Below are 15522 nucleotides of genomic sequence, written 5' to 3'. Positions count from 1 at the left end.
AAAGTCCATGGAGAATCGTCTCCCAACATTTGGATATTTTTATTCAAAGATTATTTGAGAAAATACTAAATCTGTTAAAGTGTTTTTGTTTTATTTTAACATGTATGCATGTGTGTGTGTGTAAATATGTTATATTATGCCAATTTATCAATCCATACACATTTCTTAGGAAATAGTGTAGAACACCAATACTGTCTGTTTTTAGGGATTAAAAAAGAATAAGCTTTTTAAAAAGACTTTATTTAAGAGAGAGAGAGAGAGAGAGAGCGAGCCCATGAGCAGGGGGAGGGGCAGAGGGAGAGAGAGAATCAGACTCTCTGCTGAGCTGGAAGCCCAAGGTCAGGGGGTGGGTTGGGGCTGTCTCCACACAGGGCTTGATCCCAAAATCCTGAGATCATTAACCTGAGCTGAAGTCAAATGCTTAACCAACTGAACCACCCTGGCACTCTTCCTTTTGATTTCATAGACATTTAAAGATGTTAAGGTCAACTATCATAAATTATATTCTGGAAAAATCAACTTTGTTAAATATTGGATTTTTTGATCATGGTTTTTATGATTTAATGTTTTTTCTTTACCTTTCTGCATTCTCATCAAATCAAAGAGGATGTAGTTTTGGGGGAGTATTTTATTTTCTCATTCTAAGAATGATGGATGTATTTTGAACTTCCTGGTACTCTCCTGTTTACTGAGGGAATGCTAGCACACAGTCTTCAGAGGTAAAACATATATGATAGATTAAATTCTTGTTGAAAAAGAAAACTTTCAGTCAAGAAAACATTTATCTCTTTTTTGAGAAATGAAATTAAAGCATCTTGATTATAGCAATGGGTATGAAATTCAACACTAAAATAACACTTGATTTTTGGGTGCCTTATCTTTTATTATTCTCACAATAATAATAGTTTATAAGAAAGATGGAAAAAAATAACAAAGTATTTCCATTCTTGGTGAGAATTTATGAAACTATGTCTCTATAAAAGAATTATCAGTGAAAAACTCGACATCCTAAGAGTCACTGAAATTGAGGTACATTTTATAATTTTTACATTCTTTTGTCAATCATGATGTTTAAAAATTGCCTTCCTAAAAAATACACTTTAATATTTTATACCTTGCTTTTTAAGAGTGCTTCATTTTAAACAACTGAGAAAAATTTACAGACGGAGAAACAAGAACAAAGGCACCTTATTTTGACGAGAGAAATAGATTATAAAACAGGTGCTATTTATCTGTAAATTAAATGACTCCTTATCAATTCACTAGCAGCAAAATGAAAACTGAAGTTATTTAATAAAAAAAAAGAAAAACAGGAAACAACAAATAATGCAATACATGCTGTGATGCACACACCTGTATGGCATGGAACATATTTCAGGTTTTGTATAGGTAAATATAAAAAGAAATATCTTTTCAGGTAGCACATACAAAGCTTCATCAAAATTTTTGAAATTTCAGGTATCTAAAATAGGGTTTTCTGCTTAACAACAAATTTTGTTTGGTGCACTTTTGCCCCCAAAGAAATAAAGCAGCATTTAATGTCTATAATGAACTCAACCATTGTCCCCAAATCTACATTCAGATTCGATTCTGAGGCAGCTTTTCAGCATTCAGGTAACCGTGGATCTAGGTTTCCTGTCTAACCTTAGCTTCTGGATCCTGCATTGTCAACTCTATTCTGGTTGGGGATCCTCTCCATCAGCACCTCCATTTTTCTTCAGAAAAAGTGGAAGGTTGAAAATTTGAACAGGAAACTGCTTTGCATTTTTCACCTGCCCATAGCTCCTCCAGACATTTATGATGTGAGGAGGAGCATTCCACCAAGCAAAAGACTTTTGGGGTCTTATTGTCAAAAGAAAAGATAGCAAACAATCAAAAAAACTATCTACTTAGAGGTTCAGGGAAGGATACCTTGTTATGGAGAACTTTTCACTGAGAATAAAGGCAGAGCTTCTGGCACTCCTGAGACTCAGGAAGGATACAGCCTCTGGGGTGACAGTGACAATGACTTCTGTAAAGGACACAATAGTCTCACCCTGGAATATGCCTCAGGCGTTTGCTGTCTCCAGAGCTATGAAAAGGAGCTGTTGGGCGAGGGCTGTATGGAGAGAATGTCACTTCACATTTAAAAACTTTTCAATTTCACACTATTGCCCTCAGGAAAAATCCAAACTAGAGCTGACCTCCAGGTATCAGCCACCCTTAGCTCACATTTCTTTGCTTTCCCTCCCTGCTTATGCTCCAAATCCGCTGAATACCTTGTAATTCTTGAAAGAATTATGCTTTCTGAATCTCAAGGTTTCAGTCTGTGTATTCAGGTCATTATACACTGTGTAATAATTCCTTGTCTATTTCTTTCCACAGCTTATAAGCTCTTTCAGAAAAAGAGACTATTTCTTTTCTGCTTTCCTATCTTCAGCCATTGGCAAACAGTAGCAGGCAAGAGTATTAAATGATTTAATGAATTAATTCCCAAATGAATAAAAATTAGAATTTTAAATTAGGAACTTTGTTCTGAGAATTGTACTCTCTACCTAAATATTGTAACAACTGGCCAAATAATAAGAACGCGGAGGCATCCATTATGATAAAGGGGCCTTCCTACTCATGGCTCTAATTATCCTTAAAGGACTATTACATGTGTTTGGTGTTGAACTATTACTGGGAACTAATTTTCTTTTCAGTTAATAGAAAGCAGACATAAATATCAGTTTTACAAAGGTAAATGAACTACGATTGCATTATTTGAATAAAATAAACAACTTTCAGATTATTTGAATAAATACTGATGTTTTCTTTATCCCTTAGGACCACTCTAGCAAGTGGGATAATACACTAAAAACTTGTCTACAGATAAAAATATTTGATATCAAAAAGGGAAAAAAAAAAGCCATATAAATTGTCAGTATAAAGCTAGCAGATGACCCCCCATCCCCACCACCTCCATTATTAGGCATTTTGAGAAGCACCTACAGTCAAGTGTTTACTCTTATGTTTTAATTGGGTCAGGTGACAGAATTCTTCATTAAGCACTTGGCTGCTGAGTTTATCAGGTTTTATATTTCATTCATGCAAAGATGGTAATTCCTATGTAATCTTTTTTGCTAAACACATTTTTTGAATATTTTCCATTTCTCCAAGGAAATTATTTCTAGCATCCCTATGATCAAATTAAAAAACAAACATAACAAAACAAGCAAAAAACCTCCCAGTGCAAATTTAGATAATGGCTGGTCATAGCTATTTATGTAGTGTACACTTATTAATAGAGACCTTCAAATGCTAATTATCCACTTCCAAAGTTGTGAACCAATAACCTAGATATGCATATGTGTATATTTTAGAGTAAATTTCAGATTTTTCTTTGAGTAAATAGCCAGTGGTAGAATTACTGGAACATATGGTAATTGTATTTTAATTTTTTTGAGGAACCGCCATACGGCTTTCCACAGTGGATACACCAGTTTGTATTCCCTCCAATAGCATATGAGGGTTCTTTTTCTCCATGTCTTCACCAACACTTGTTATTTCTTATGTTTTGTTTTGTTTTTTAAGTTATTTTTGACATTCTGACAAATGTGAGATGTTATCTCATTGTTGCTTTGAATTTCGGTTTCTGATGATAAATGATTTTGAACATCTTTTCATGTGTTTATTGGGCATTTGTGTGACTTCTCTGAAAAAAATGTCTATCAAGTGCGCTGCCCATTTTTTAATTGGATTATATGTTTTTTTGGCTAGTAAGTTGTATGTTTTCTATTAATTTTTTCTACTAACCCTTTATTTGAGATGTCATTTACAAATATCTTCTCCCATTCAGTAGATTGCCTTTTGGTTTTGTGATGGTTTCCTTCAGCAAGAATTTTTTTAATTTAATTATTTTAAATTTAAATTCAATTAATTAACATAATGTTTTATTTGTCTCAGGGGTACAGATCTGTGATTCATCAGTCTTATGTAATACCAAGTGCTCATTCCAACACATACCCTCCCCAGTGTCCATTACCAGGTACCCCATCTTCTCAGCAACCTCAACTCCAGCAACCCTGTTTTGTTTTGTTTTTCCCTAGGATTAAGAGTCTCTTATAGTTTGTCTCCCTCTCTAGTTGTGTCTTGTTTCACTTTTTTCCTCTTTTCCCCTATGATCCTCTCCCTTATTTCCCAAATTCTACATATCAGTGAGATCCTATAATAATTGTCTTTCTCTGATTGTGTTGCAGAGAATCTGAAGCAAACGAGGAAACTCAAGCAGTACATGGAAAATCAGGGAAAACTTAGCTTTATTATCACCAGCGGGCCCAGCGGGATCACTCCCAAAGTCTGAGCACCCAGCCTTTGTTGGGACAGGTATTTATAGGCAAATTAGGGATTTTTGCGATTTCTCATAGCTGATTGGCTTGGGGGTCACGTGGCAGTTATTAAAGCTATATGGAAGTGACTTGGTGGAGAAGTGCCAAGTCATCCTTGGTGATTCCTCATCTCAGTGAGGTGACCATTTGGGGCTTTTCTGCCTCATGTTCCCCCTCTTTACGATCCATAGAGTTAACATAAAGATCATCATTTATATCTAGAGGCCGATATCCTCAGAGGGCGAGGATGTGGACAGTCGTGGGTTGGGAGACAGTTTCCCTGATAAAGCAAATGAGGTCAGTGAGGATGCAGGGGCCTAGGGTTATCAAGAGGAACAGGGATGGGGAGGTCTGCGAGGGGAAGTAATCATGATGTCCACTTCTGGGGATTAAATCCCCAGGCAAAAAGTTCTTCTTGGTGTTGTTGAATGCAGTCTTGAAGTTCTTGAACCTTGGAGGTGACGATCCCAGACTGGTTGATGTAGCGGAGGCATTCCTCCTACAGGATGAGACAGGTTCCTCCCTTTTCAGCAGTGAGGAGATCTAGGGCTCGTGGATTCTGGAGGACTATTGCTGCCAGATTGGAGAGCTGTGTCTGGAGGGATGTTAATGAAACTGTGATACATTCCATATCATTGCTGAGTTCCTGTGAAATCTTGAAGTAAAAGTTAAAGGAAGTCCTGAGGCCCGATGTGGTAGGTTAGGCAACAAGGGATAGTATTATGTCCAGGACAAGATTGCCCTCCCGAATGGCCTAATCCACACCCTCATTACTGACATCCACCAGTCTCTTCACATCCATCCAAAGGCCCTATGCCATTTTCTCCAACCTCTATTTCACCACCCCCTCCTCCAAAAGACCATTAAGGATGGACACCAGGCCTACAGAACCTGTTCTGTGGTCAACGTCCAGGGCAGCCTCTGTAGACCAGGACCCACCCATCAGCTCCGCAGGCATCAGCCAGGCGAGGACTGGCAACTTGACTTCACTCACATGCCTCGACACAAAACCTTCAGATACCTACTGACTCTCGTGGACACCTTCACAGGCTGGATCGAGGCATTCCCCACCACTAAGGAAACAGCAGACATGTTCGCCGTGATTCTCATTGAGCACATCATCCCGAGATTTGGACTCCCTCGAACCCTACAATCAGACAAGGGACCGGCCTTCATCTTCAGCATCATACAAGTGTCCGAGAGCCTCAACATTACCTGGAAACTTCATATCCCCTATCAACCCCAGTCCTCGGGTAAGGTCGAGAGGGCCAATGGCCTCCTCAAGGAGCAACTCACTAAACTCACTCTCAAAACTTGCCTCTCTTGGCCAACCCTTCTTCCACTAGCACTCACCCGACTCAGGGCCTCTCCTCGCAGACCTTCAGGACTCAGCCCCTTTGAACTCTTGTACCGCCGGCCCTTCCTCTCAATCTCAAACTCCCTGCTTCTCCTCCACCCCTCCTATCTTATATGCCCTATGTGACTCTCCTACAGGCCCTTTTAGGGTCTCATGCAGATGCGACCACCCCTGCCTTGAACAGCCCTGGCAGAGACTTCCCCCAGGCCCTAAATCCCAGGGACCGGGTTCTCCTACAAGAATTTCACCCAAAGTCCTTACAGCCTGGGTAGACTGGCCCCCATACTGTTATTCTTACAACTCCCACCATGGCAAAACTTCTGGGGCACCACCCATGGGTACACATCTCTAGCCTAAAGTGAGCTGGACTTCCCAGACCCTGGGGCCCACATGGTTGGGTATTTTCGGCACCACTTCTCCTCACCCTCCTCCTTCTACTCCCCCACCCCCCGTAGCTGCCCCTCCAGTGACCCTGGGTTCAGGTGGTGCTTCTTCCTGGAAGAAACTTGGACCCATGGGGATACCACACGTTCTAGTCAGGTTGCCAGCCTGGAGGGTGCCAGCCCTAATGGGGGTACTCCCCTCCCCAAAAGGGACTGTATTTCTTCCCCTGGTCATCAGGGTCTCCTTAGCATCTTCCTTAGTGGCCACTGGACTGGGCACCAGGGCCCTAGCCCACTCCGTAGATGCTACCCGAGATTTATCCAAACAGCTTCAGACAGCCATCGAGGCCTCAGCCGAGTCCTTGGCATTCCTACAGTGGCAGATTACCTCAGTGGCCCAGACTTGCATACGTGAGGTTTCCAGAGTCACTGTCAACCAGCTCTTCCTGCATCCCTACTCCCACCTGCCCACATCTGAGGAACCCTATGACGATGCCCCCCGCCAGCAAGAAGTAGCCAGATCTGAGTCGCTGCCCCTATTACACCAAAAAGGTCAGAATTTTAGGTCGGCGGCCCTGGGAATGCAGGAGGAACAATAAAATGGCTGCCAACCCACCATCTCCCCCCTACCCAGGACTTTCCCGTCAGAAGGACATCTGTCAACGACATGTCACCTTGAGTAAACCGAAACTTATGCAAGAAACAGAAACCAGCCACTTTGGGACTTTCCAACCCCTAACCTCTAACCTTACCAAATATGGTTATGAGCCCCCGCCCTGTCTTGGCCCAATAAAAACTCACTCAAACCCTTCCCACTCATGACTTCCCTGACTCTCCTCTCCTGAGTCTCAGAACCTCACCCGAGGATGCCTTTAATAAACCTTGCCTTGCGCCTATCTTGCCTGGTGTTGTGTGTATCTCGCCTGTAAAACCTTACAGAAATGTACAGAATCTCTAGTATAGTTATAGCATTTACCCAAATGTAACCCAACGTTTATCATTTGTTTAGCAGTACTTCCTGAGTAACTTATCATACCAAAGAAAAGCCTAATGAGTTAAAGAGATTTCATTTACAATTTAAATCTTGTCAACATTTGCTAAAATCAAGACAGTTTTAAAGCACATGCCTAAATATAATTAGGGATGTTAAACACCTGATATAGGCAAAATGTGGAAAATGGTTTTTCTGGATAGGCAAAGAGGAAACAACTGTTTACATTTTGTTCTTAGCAGCAGATCAATTAACCTAAGAGAACTTTGTCCTTTTAAACAGAGCGAAAACCAGCTTTCTATACCAGTGTCTGTTTTTTTGTTTTGTTTTGTTTTTCATGTCAATCTTAGTCCGTTGTGACCACACTTAAAATTCTTTTGCTGAACCTTCTACAGCTTTCCTTTGCGTTTAGGTTTTGTCCCAAGCCATTTCCTTCCAAATAACCATCACATATAAGACCAAATTACCTTCTTTTCCTTCGACAAAATGCATTCCCATTCCTTATATCTTTCTCATATATCTCCTACTTTTCCACATACAGAGTTGTTTCCCTTATTTTCATCAGTCATAGTTACAGTTAGCATAATTTTGTACTCTTAGAAACACCTCAGTCTCTAGTGATTGCTAAGTATTAACCAATTTTGAATGGTTACAACAGAATTCTTTAGATGGCAAAGTTATGAATCAGTTAAGCACAAAACATGTTTACCAGCAGATTTAAATATTATTAGTTTCTTTGCAGTAATAAGTCAAAAGCAATGTATGGCGCTATGTTTCTCTGGCCTCTAGGAGGCAATGGTGCACCATATAGTATTTCTAATATACACTTCTCCTGCCCTTGGTACTTAAAAAACTACTCCCCCACCACCCACACACACAAGAAGATAGCCTTTTATTTCCAGGGGTGTAGGCAAGCTGTCCCAGAGAATCCAGCCTTGGGTCCACTGAAATCAGCGAGGCATGCCTAAACCCTAGGGTAGGTACTCTGTTTGCCCTGTATGGCCTGGCTTCTGTCGCACGCTGGTGGTACAATGGGCCAGTGGGGTTGGGCTTCCCAGTCAGAGAACCAAATGTGGAAAATCTGAAGCAGCTGAGAAAACTAAGGCTGCACACAGGAAATCAGGGAAAACTTGGCTTTATTATCACCAGCAGACACAGCGGGATCACTCCCAAAGTCTGAGCACCCAGCCTTTGTTGGGACAGATATTTATAGGCAAACCAGGGATTTCTCCTGGTTTCTCACAGCTGATTGGCTCAGGGGTCATGTGGCAGTTCTCAAAGCTATGAAGAAGTGACTTGGTGGAGAAGTGCCAAGTCATCCTTGGTGGTTGGTTCCTCATCTCAGTAAGGTGACCATTTGGGACTTTTCTGCCTCAACTGACTTATTTCACTGAGCATAATCCACTACAGTTCCATCTATGTCTTTGAAAACCCAATAGTTTAATTTTGGTTTTGTTTCCTTTACCTGAGGAGTCATATCTGAAAAAATGTTTTTACAGCTAATGTCAGAGGAATTAGGACCTATGCTATATCCTAGGAATTTTATGGTTTCAGGTCACAAATATAGATTTTAGTTTACTTTGAGTTTATTTTTTGTGTATGGCATAAAAAGTGGTCCAGTTTCACTCCTTTGCGAGTAAGCTGTCCAGTTTTCCCAAGACCACTTGTTAAAGAGACTTTTTCCCATTCTTTACTCCTTTGTCATAGATTAATTGACCACAGAAGTTTGGATATTTTTCTGAGCTCTCTATTATGTTCTCTTGAGCTGTGTGTCTATTTTTGTTTCAATGCCATACTGTTTTGATTACTACATTTTTTTGTATATTTTAAAATCTGGGATTATAATACCTTCAGTTTTCTTTCTCCATGTCAAGATTGTTTTGGCTATTTGGGGACTTTTCTTGTTCTTTGCAAATTTTAAATTATTTTTTTCTAGTTCTGTGAAAAATGCTGTTGGTATTTAGATAGGAATACATTATATCTATAGATTTCTTTGGATATTACTGACATTTTACAATATTAATTCTACCAATCCATGAGTTTGTGATGTCTTCCCATTTGTTTGTATAATCTTCAGTTTCTTTCATCAATGTTTTATAGTTTTTGAAGTACAGTTCTTTCACTTCTTTGGTTAGGTATTTTATTCTTTTAGGTGCAGTGGTAAATGGGATTGTTATACTACTTTCTTTTTCTATTGTTTCATTATTAATTGGTAGACATACAATAGGTTTGTGTACATTGATTTTGTATCCTGAAACTTTACTGAATTCATTTATTAATTCTAGTAGATTATGGTGGAGTCTTTAGGATTTTCTAAATATAGGATCATGCCATCTGTGAATAGTGAATTTGGATGTTATTTTTTCCTTTTCATCGTTTGATTGCTGTGACTTAGATGTCCAGTACTGTTGAATAAAAGCCAGCAGAGTGGATATCCTTGTCTTGTTTCTGATCTTAGAAGAAAAGTTCTTGGTTTTTTACCATTAATGTTATGTTTATGATTTACCATATGATGTCAGGGTTTTACATATATGGTCTTTATTATATTGAGGTATATTGAGGTCTATATTATATTGAGGTATGTTCTTTTTAAATGTTTCTAAACATACCTCTAAATGAGATATGCTCTTTCTAAACCTACTTTGTTGAGATTTTTTAACATGGATGTATGTCGTACTTTATCAAATATTTTTCTTCATTTACTGTTTTCTTGTTAAGCTTTTTACTGTCACAAGCTTTTTACTGTTTTTCTTGTTAATGTAATGTATCATGTTGATTGATTCATGATTACTGAACCCTCTTGCATTCCTAAGATAAATACCTATTGATCATGGTAAATGATTTTTTTTTAACATATTGTTGGTTTCAGTTTGCTAATACTTTATTGAGGATTTTTACATTTGTCCATTGAGATGTTTGCCTGTGGTTTTCATTTTATAATATCTTATAATATCTTATAATATCTCTATCTGGTTTTGCTATCAGGGTAGGCCTGGCCTCATAAAATTAATTTAGAATCTTTCTTTCCTCTTCTGTTTTTTGGAAGAAAAACAGTTTTTTTTGTTTGGGAAGAATAGACAAGATCTCTCCTTTTAAAGTTCATTAGATTTCACCCATGAAGCCATCTGGTCCTGGAGCTTTCTGGAAGATTTCTCTTTGCTGATTTCATGTCATCACTAGCAATCAGTCTGTTCAGGTTTTCTATTTCTTCCTGATTCAGTTTTGTAAGATTATATGTTTCTAGCAATTTAACCATTTTTTCTAGATTTCCAATTTGCTAGTATATCATTTTTCATAATCACTTAGTGTCCTTTTTATTTCTGTGATGTGAGTTGTTATTTCTCCTTTCTCACTTCTGGCTTATTTATTTGAGTCCTTCCTTTTTTTTTTTTTTTTTTTCCTTTTTTTTTGAAGAGTCTGGGTAAAGTCTTGTCAATTTTGTTGATCTTTTCAAAGCACTAACTCTTTGTTTCATTGGTCTATTCTTTGTTTTTGTTTTTCTTTGGTCCCTATTTTATTATTTCTCCTCTAATCTGTATTATTTCATTCTTTATACTAGCTCTGAGGTTTTTTTGTTCTTCTTTTTTTAGCTCCTTCAGCTGTAAGATTAAGTTATTTGAGTTTTTTTTGTTTCTTGAGATAAGCCTGTATCACTATAATCATCCCTCATAGAAGAGTTTTTTGTCACATCCCAAAGATTTTTGGACCAATGTGCTTTCATTTTCATTTATCTTCCTGTAGTTTGTATTTCTTCTTTGTTATTTTTTTTTTTTTTTTTTTTTTTTGGTTAACTTATTCATTGGTTAATAGTTAGGTTTGTGTTCTCTCCAGATTTTTTTTTCATTAATTTCATTAACTTATACCATTTCATTAATTTATACTGCTGTGGTCACAAAAGAAGCATGATATGATTTCAGTCTTTTTGAATTTGTTGAGACTTGTTTTGTGTCATAATATGTGATATATTCTAGAGAATGTCCATGTGCACTTGAAAAGAATGTGTATTCCTCTGTTTTTGGATGGAATGTTCTGAATATGTCTGTTAGAGCTATCGTGTCTAACTAGTCATTCCATGCCACTGTTGCCTTATTGATTTTCTCTCTGGTTGATACAGCCATTGATGTAATTAGGCTCTACTATTTTTGTATTACTATTGATTTCTTCTTTTATGTCTGTTCATATGTTTCTTTATGTATTTGAGTGCTCCCATGTTGGGGGCATAAATACTTAGTTGTTAGATTTTCATGTTGGGGTATTCCCTTATTTACGTTGTGCTCTTTGCTTTCAATATGCATGTGTCTTTAGGTCTGAAGTGTCTCAAATAAGCAGCCTATAAGTGGGTCTTGCTTTTTTTATCCATTCAGTTACCATTTAGTCCGTTTACATTTAAAGCAATTATTGATAGGTATGTACTTATCACCATTTTGTTACTTGTTTACAGTTGCTTTTATAGTTCTTATCTGTTCCTTTCTTTTCTTGCTCTTTTCCCTTGTAGTTTGATGGATTTTTAGTGGTATAGTTGTATACCTTTCCCTTTATCTTTTGCATATCTATTTACAGGTTTTTGGTTTGTACCATTAGATTGATATATAACATACACATATAGCAATCTATATTATGTTGATGATTGCTTAAATTTGAACCCATTCTAATAACACTAAATTTTTGACAACCTCTCACATTTTATGCATATTATGCCATACTTTATATCCTTTTATTTTGTGAATCCCTTGACTGTTTTTATAGATATAATTGATTTTACTATTTTACTGCTTTTGTGCTTTAACCCCCACTGTTTTTTTTTTCTTTTTACCTCCCTAATGGTTTTATAAGTGATTAATTTACTTTTATTTGTTTGCATTTACTTATGAATTCTTTCCTTTCCTAATTTTCTTACTCTTGGTTATGGACTTTTATTTCTCCTGATTATGGCTTTTCTTTCCACTCAAAGAATTCCCTTTAACATTTCTTGTAAGGCTGGTTTAGTGATGATGAACTCCTTCTACTTTTGTCTGGGAAACTATCTCTCCTTCATTTGTGAATGATATCCTCACTGGATAGAGTGTTCTAGGTTTTTCCTTTGAATAAATCATGCCACTTTCTTTTTGCCTGCAAAGTTACTGCTGAAAAATCTGCTGATAGCTTTATGGGGTTTCCTTCGTATATAACTGCTTTCTTTTCTCTTGCTGGTTTAATTTTTTTCTCTTTTTCACTACTTTTTGCTATCTTAATTATTACTGGTCTTGATGTGGATGTCCTTTGGATGATTTTGCTGGTGGTGGTGGTGGTGGGGGGTGTCTCTCTGCTTCCTGAACCTAGATGTCTGTTTTCTTCCTTAGATTAGAGAAGTTTCTCAGCTATTACTTCTTCAGTAAATTTTCTGCTCCCTTTTCTCTCTCTCTTTCTCTGGGATGCCTAAAATGCAAACATTATGCTTGATGAACTCCCTGAGTTCCCTTAACTTATTTTCATGTATTTTTTTTTAATTCTTATTTTACTGTTCATCTTAGTTGGTTTTTATTTCTTTGTCTTCCAAGTCACTGCTTCATTTTCCTGCTACTTCTAATCTACTTTTGATTCCTCTACTTTATTTTTATTTTAGTTTTTGAGTTCTTCATCTCTAATTTTTTTTAATATTTTCTATCTTTATTGAAGGTCTCAGGGAGATCCTCCCTTCTTAAGTCCAGTAAGTACCTTTATGATCATTTATTTGAATTCTCAATGTCTGTCTCATTTAGCCCTTTTACTGTATTTTTATCCTATTTTTTCATTTGGAACACATTTCTCTTTCTCATTTTGTCTGTCTGTGTTTGTTTCTATGTATTTGGAAAGTCATCTATTTCCTGATCTTGAAAGTAGTGGCTTTGTGGAAAAGCGGTCCTGTGGTGCCCTGAGGTGCAATGTCCCCTGTTCACCAGAACCTGGTACAGAAAAGATGTCTCCTGTGTGGATTGTTTGTGCCCTACTATAGTGGCTGAGCTGCTTTTACCTTTAGTCATGCTGGCTGCAATGGCCCACTTTGCCTGTTGTGAGCAGAGTTCAGTCCCTATAATCTAAAGAGGTCAGTCTGCCTTGAGATTATAACTAAAGACCGGGTCTGCCCCCAAACCTTTTGCTGGAGATAGTCTGATGGAATGACACGGTTCTCTCCTTGTACTGCCTCCTGTGAGGTTTTTGTTAGTGGGTGGAGCCAGCAGTCAGATTATTGTTTGCCTCCAGCCTACTGCTGGGCCTGCAATGAAACTGGTATGTGTGCTTATTGGTTATCTTCACCTCTGCCCAGGAAAGGAGTTACTTTGGAATGGCACTGGTTACTGTCAGGGCTGCTTGCAGAATGATATGTGTCAGGAGCCACTTAGGAGGGACTCTTACAGAGTGGGGTGGATTACATGGGGCAGGTCTGAAGGAGAATGTGGAGTGAGGTGTGTGGTATTAGCAAACTAGGTGGAGAATGTTGGAGCCAGTTCCTGTAAGTGTCTGGATATCAAGGCTGGTAGCTAGGGGCAAGGAAACAGTGCCTACAGCTCTTTCATTCCTGGAAAATCTGTCTCCTGCCTCTCCAACATATTTTTAAGATTAGTAAATAAATCTTGTAAAACTAGCTGACTCCAGGAACTTTTTAAACTGCTGCTTCTGTGCTGTACATCAGTGAAGTTGTTAGTTCTTTAACTGTCTCTTTAAGAGCAGGGACTCAGTTTCCTATCACCCTCCAGCTATTCCAGAGAGGAGCTTGCTGATTTTTAAAGTGTGTGGAGTTAAACCTCACTGATGGTATAAATTCATGAAGTTAACTCCTACCTACTTTCAAAGCTAAATGTCATGGGGACACATCTCACTGTAGGTTCCGCATGCCTGGGATGCTGGTGTGGATTCGGTTCCCATTCTTTCTCCATGCTTGTTGTGATCCTTTAGTTTGTGGTTAGTCTCACCAGGAGTTTGGTTACCAACTGCATCTCTGCCCCTCCTATCACTTTTGATGTGGCCTTCTCTCTACAATTTACCAAAAAAGTCTTTAGTACCTATCTTCAATCCATTTTCTGGATTAATTGGATGGAGTGGCTTTTACCTTGGTGTATCTCCAGATGTGGTGAGCTTATGGTGCTCCTACTCTGCCATCCTTAGAGGCTCTAATCTCTTCAAATTCTTGATATCAGGAATAACTACACTCATGAATAGCTGATGAAAAATTAAACATTTTTTACAACCATTCAAATTTAACAATACTTAAAATTACATTACTAAAATCCATGTTTCAGGAACATCCCTCTATTGGATACATGGGATGCTGCCTGATTCATGAATAATTTAATAAAGCCAATTAGATCTTCAGGTTTTAAAATGTCTCTTCCCTTTTTTTCATTAATATAATGTTGAAATAATAAATTAATTTGATTCCAGTTGAATTTTTCTCACCAATTATTTAAAAAAAAATTAAGAAGCTCTAATTTGCAGATTGATAGAGCAATCCTACTGTAACCAGCTTGGATGCTACCAAAAGGGTATATCGACCACAAAGAAAGAAATGTATACCATACATGAGAAGTTGGATATTCAAGAGTCTGCAGACTATATCTGTGTCTAGTGAGGTATACTGTCCAGTTCCTCCACTCCTTTACACCAGTGCCCACTTCTTTTCCTGACCTCCTATTGGGCTGCATGCTTTGTTTTCCAGACCCTGAGACATTAACTCTAATTACCTGACCAGGTGTTTTATCCACCGTGTGCTATGCTGCTCTCTGCTGATGCTCTTGAAGTCAGTATCTTCAGAATAGAACTGATCCTTGGCCATGTTCAATACATTTTGTCAGGACAATGTGTTAAACATCATTCTTGCTTTCTACCTGCAGTGACCACAAGGTTTGCCATCTAACTTTTCTTTAAAAATGACATTCTACAAAGAGCCCTCAGATGAGGTTGCTTATGGCCAGCGATGACAGGCCTAAGGTTTCTCACCACCCTAGGCACTGGCCCACTACTCCAAGGGTAGTATCAGTTTCCTAGTGCACATGTGGGATATAATTGCTGGGAAGCTCGATATGGAAAGCTCTTATACCATAGAAGAATACTGCGGTAGTCCATGTTAGAACTGTAGAAGGTTCTGGCTCACATGAAAGAGGATATAATAACTATAAAAGAAACCCTAATTATTGGTGGAAACTTAAATATTACTTATTCATTCAGTGTTATATAAAACTCAGAAAGTTAGAAATTAAATCAATCTGGATTTAAATCTTAGATCCACAACTTTTTTAGCATGTAATGCAATGACCCAAAATTTATTCCTCAGAATTCTCATATTCTATAAAGGAAAACAATAGCTGTTTCAGAATAAAGCAGATGTCTAGAAATGAGTTAATGAAGGCAATCACCTAAACTGACAAAAATATATAGTGCAACATAATTTACACTAGCAAATATTTTTAAACAGCCCATTTTCATAAT

This window comes from Mustela lutreola, chromosome 13 (genome assembly GCF_030435805.1).
Source record: "Mustela lutreola isolate mMusLut2 chromosome 13, mMusLut2.pri, whole genome shotgun sequence".
NCBI lineage: Eukaryota > Metazoa > Chordata > Mammalia > Carnivora > Mustelidae > Mustela > Mustela lutreola.
The sequence above is the reverse complement of the archived record's forward strand: the minus strand, read 5'-3'. Positions refer to the sequence as shown.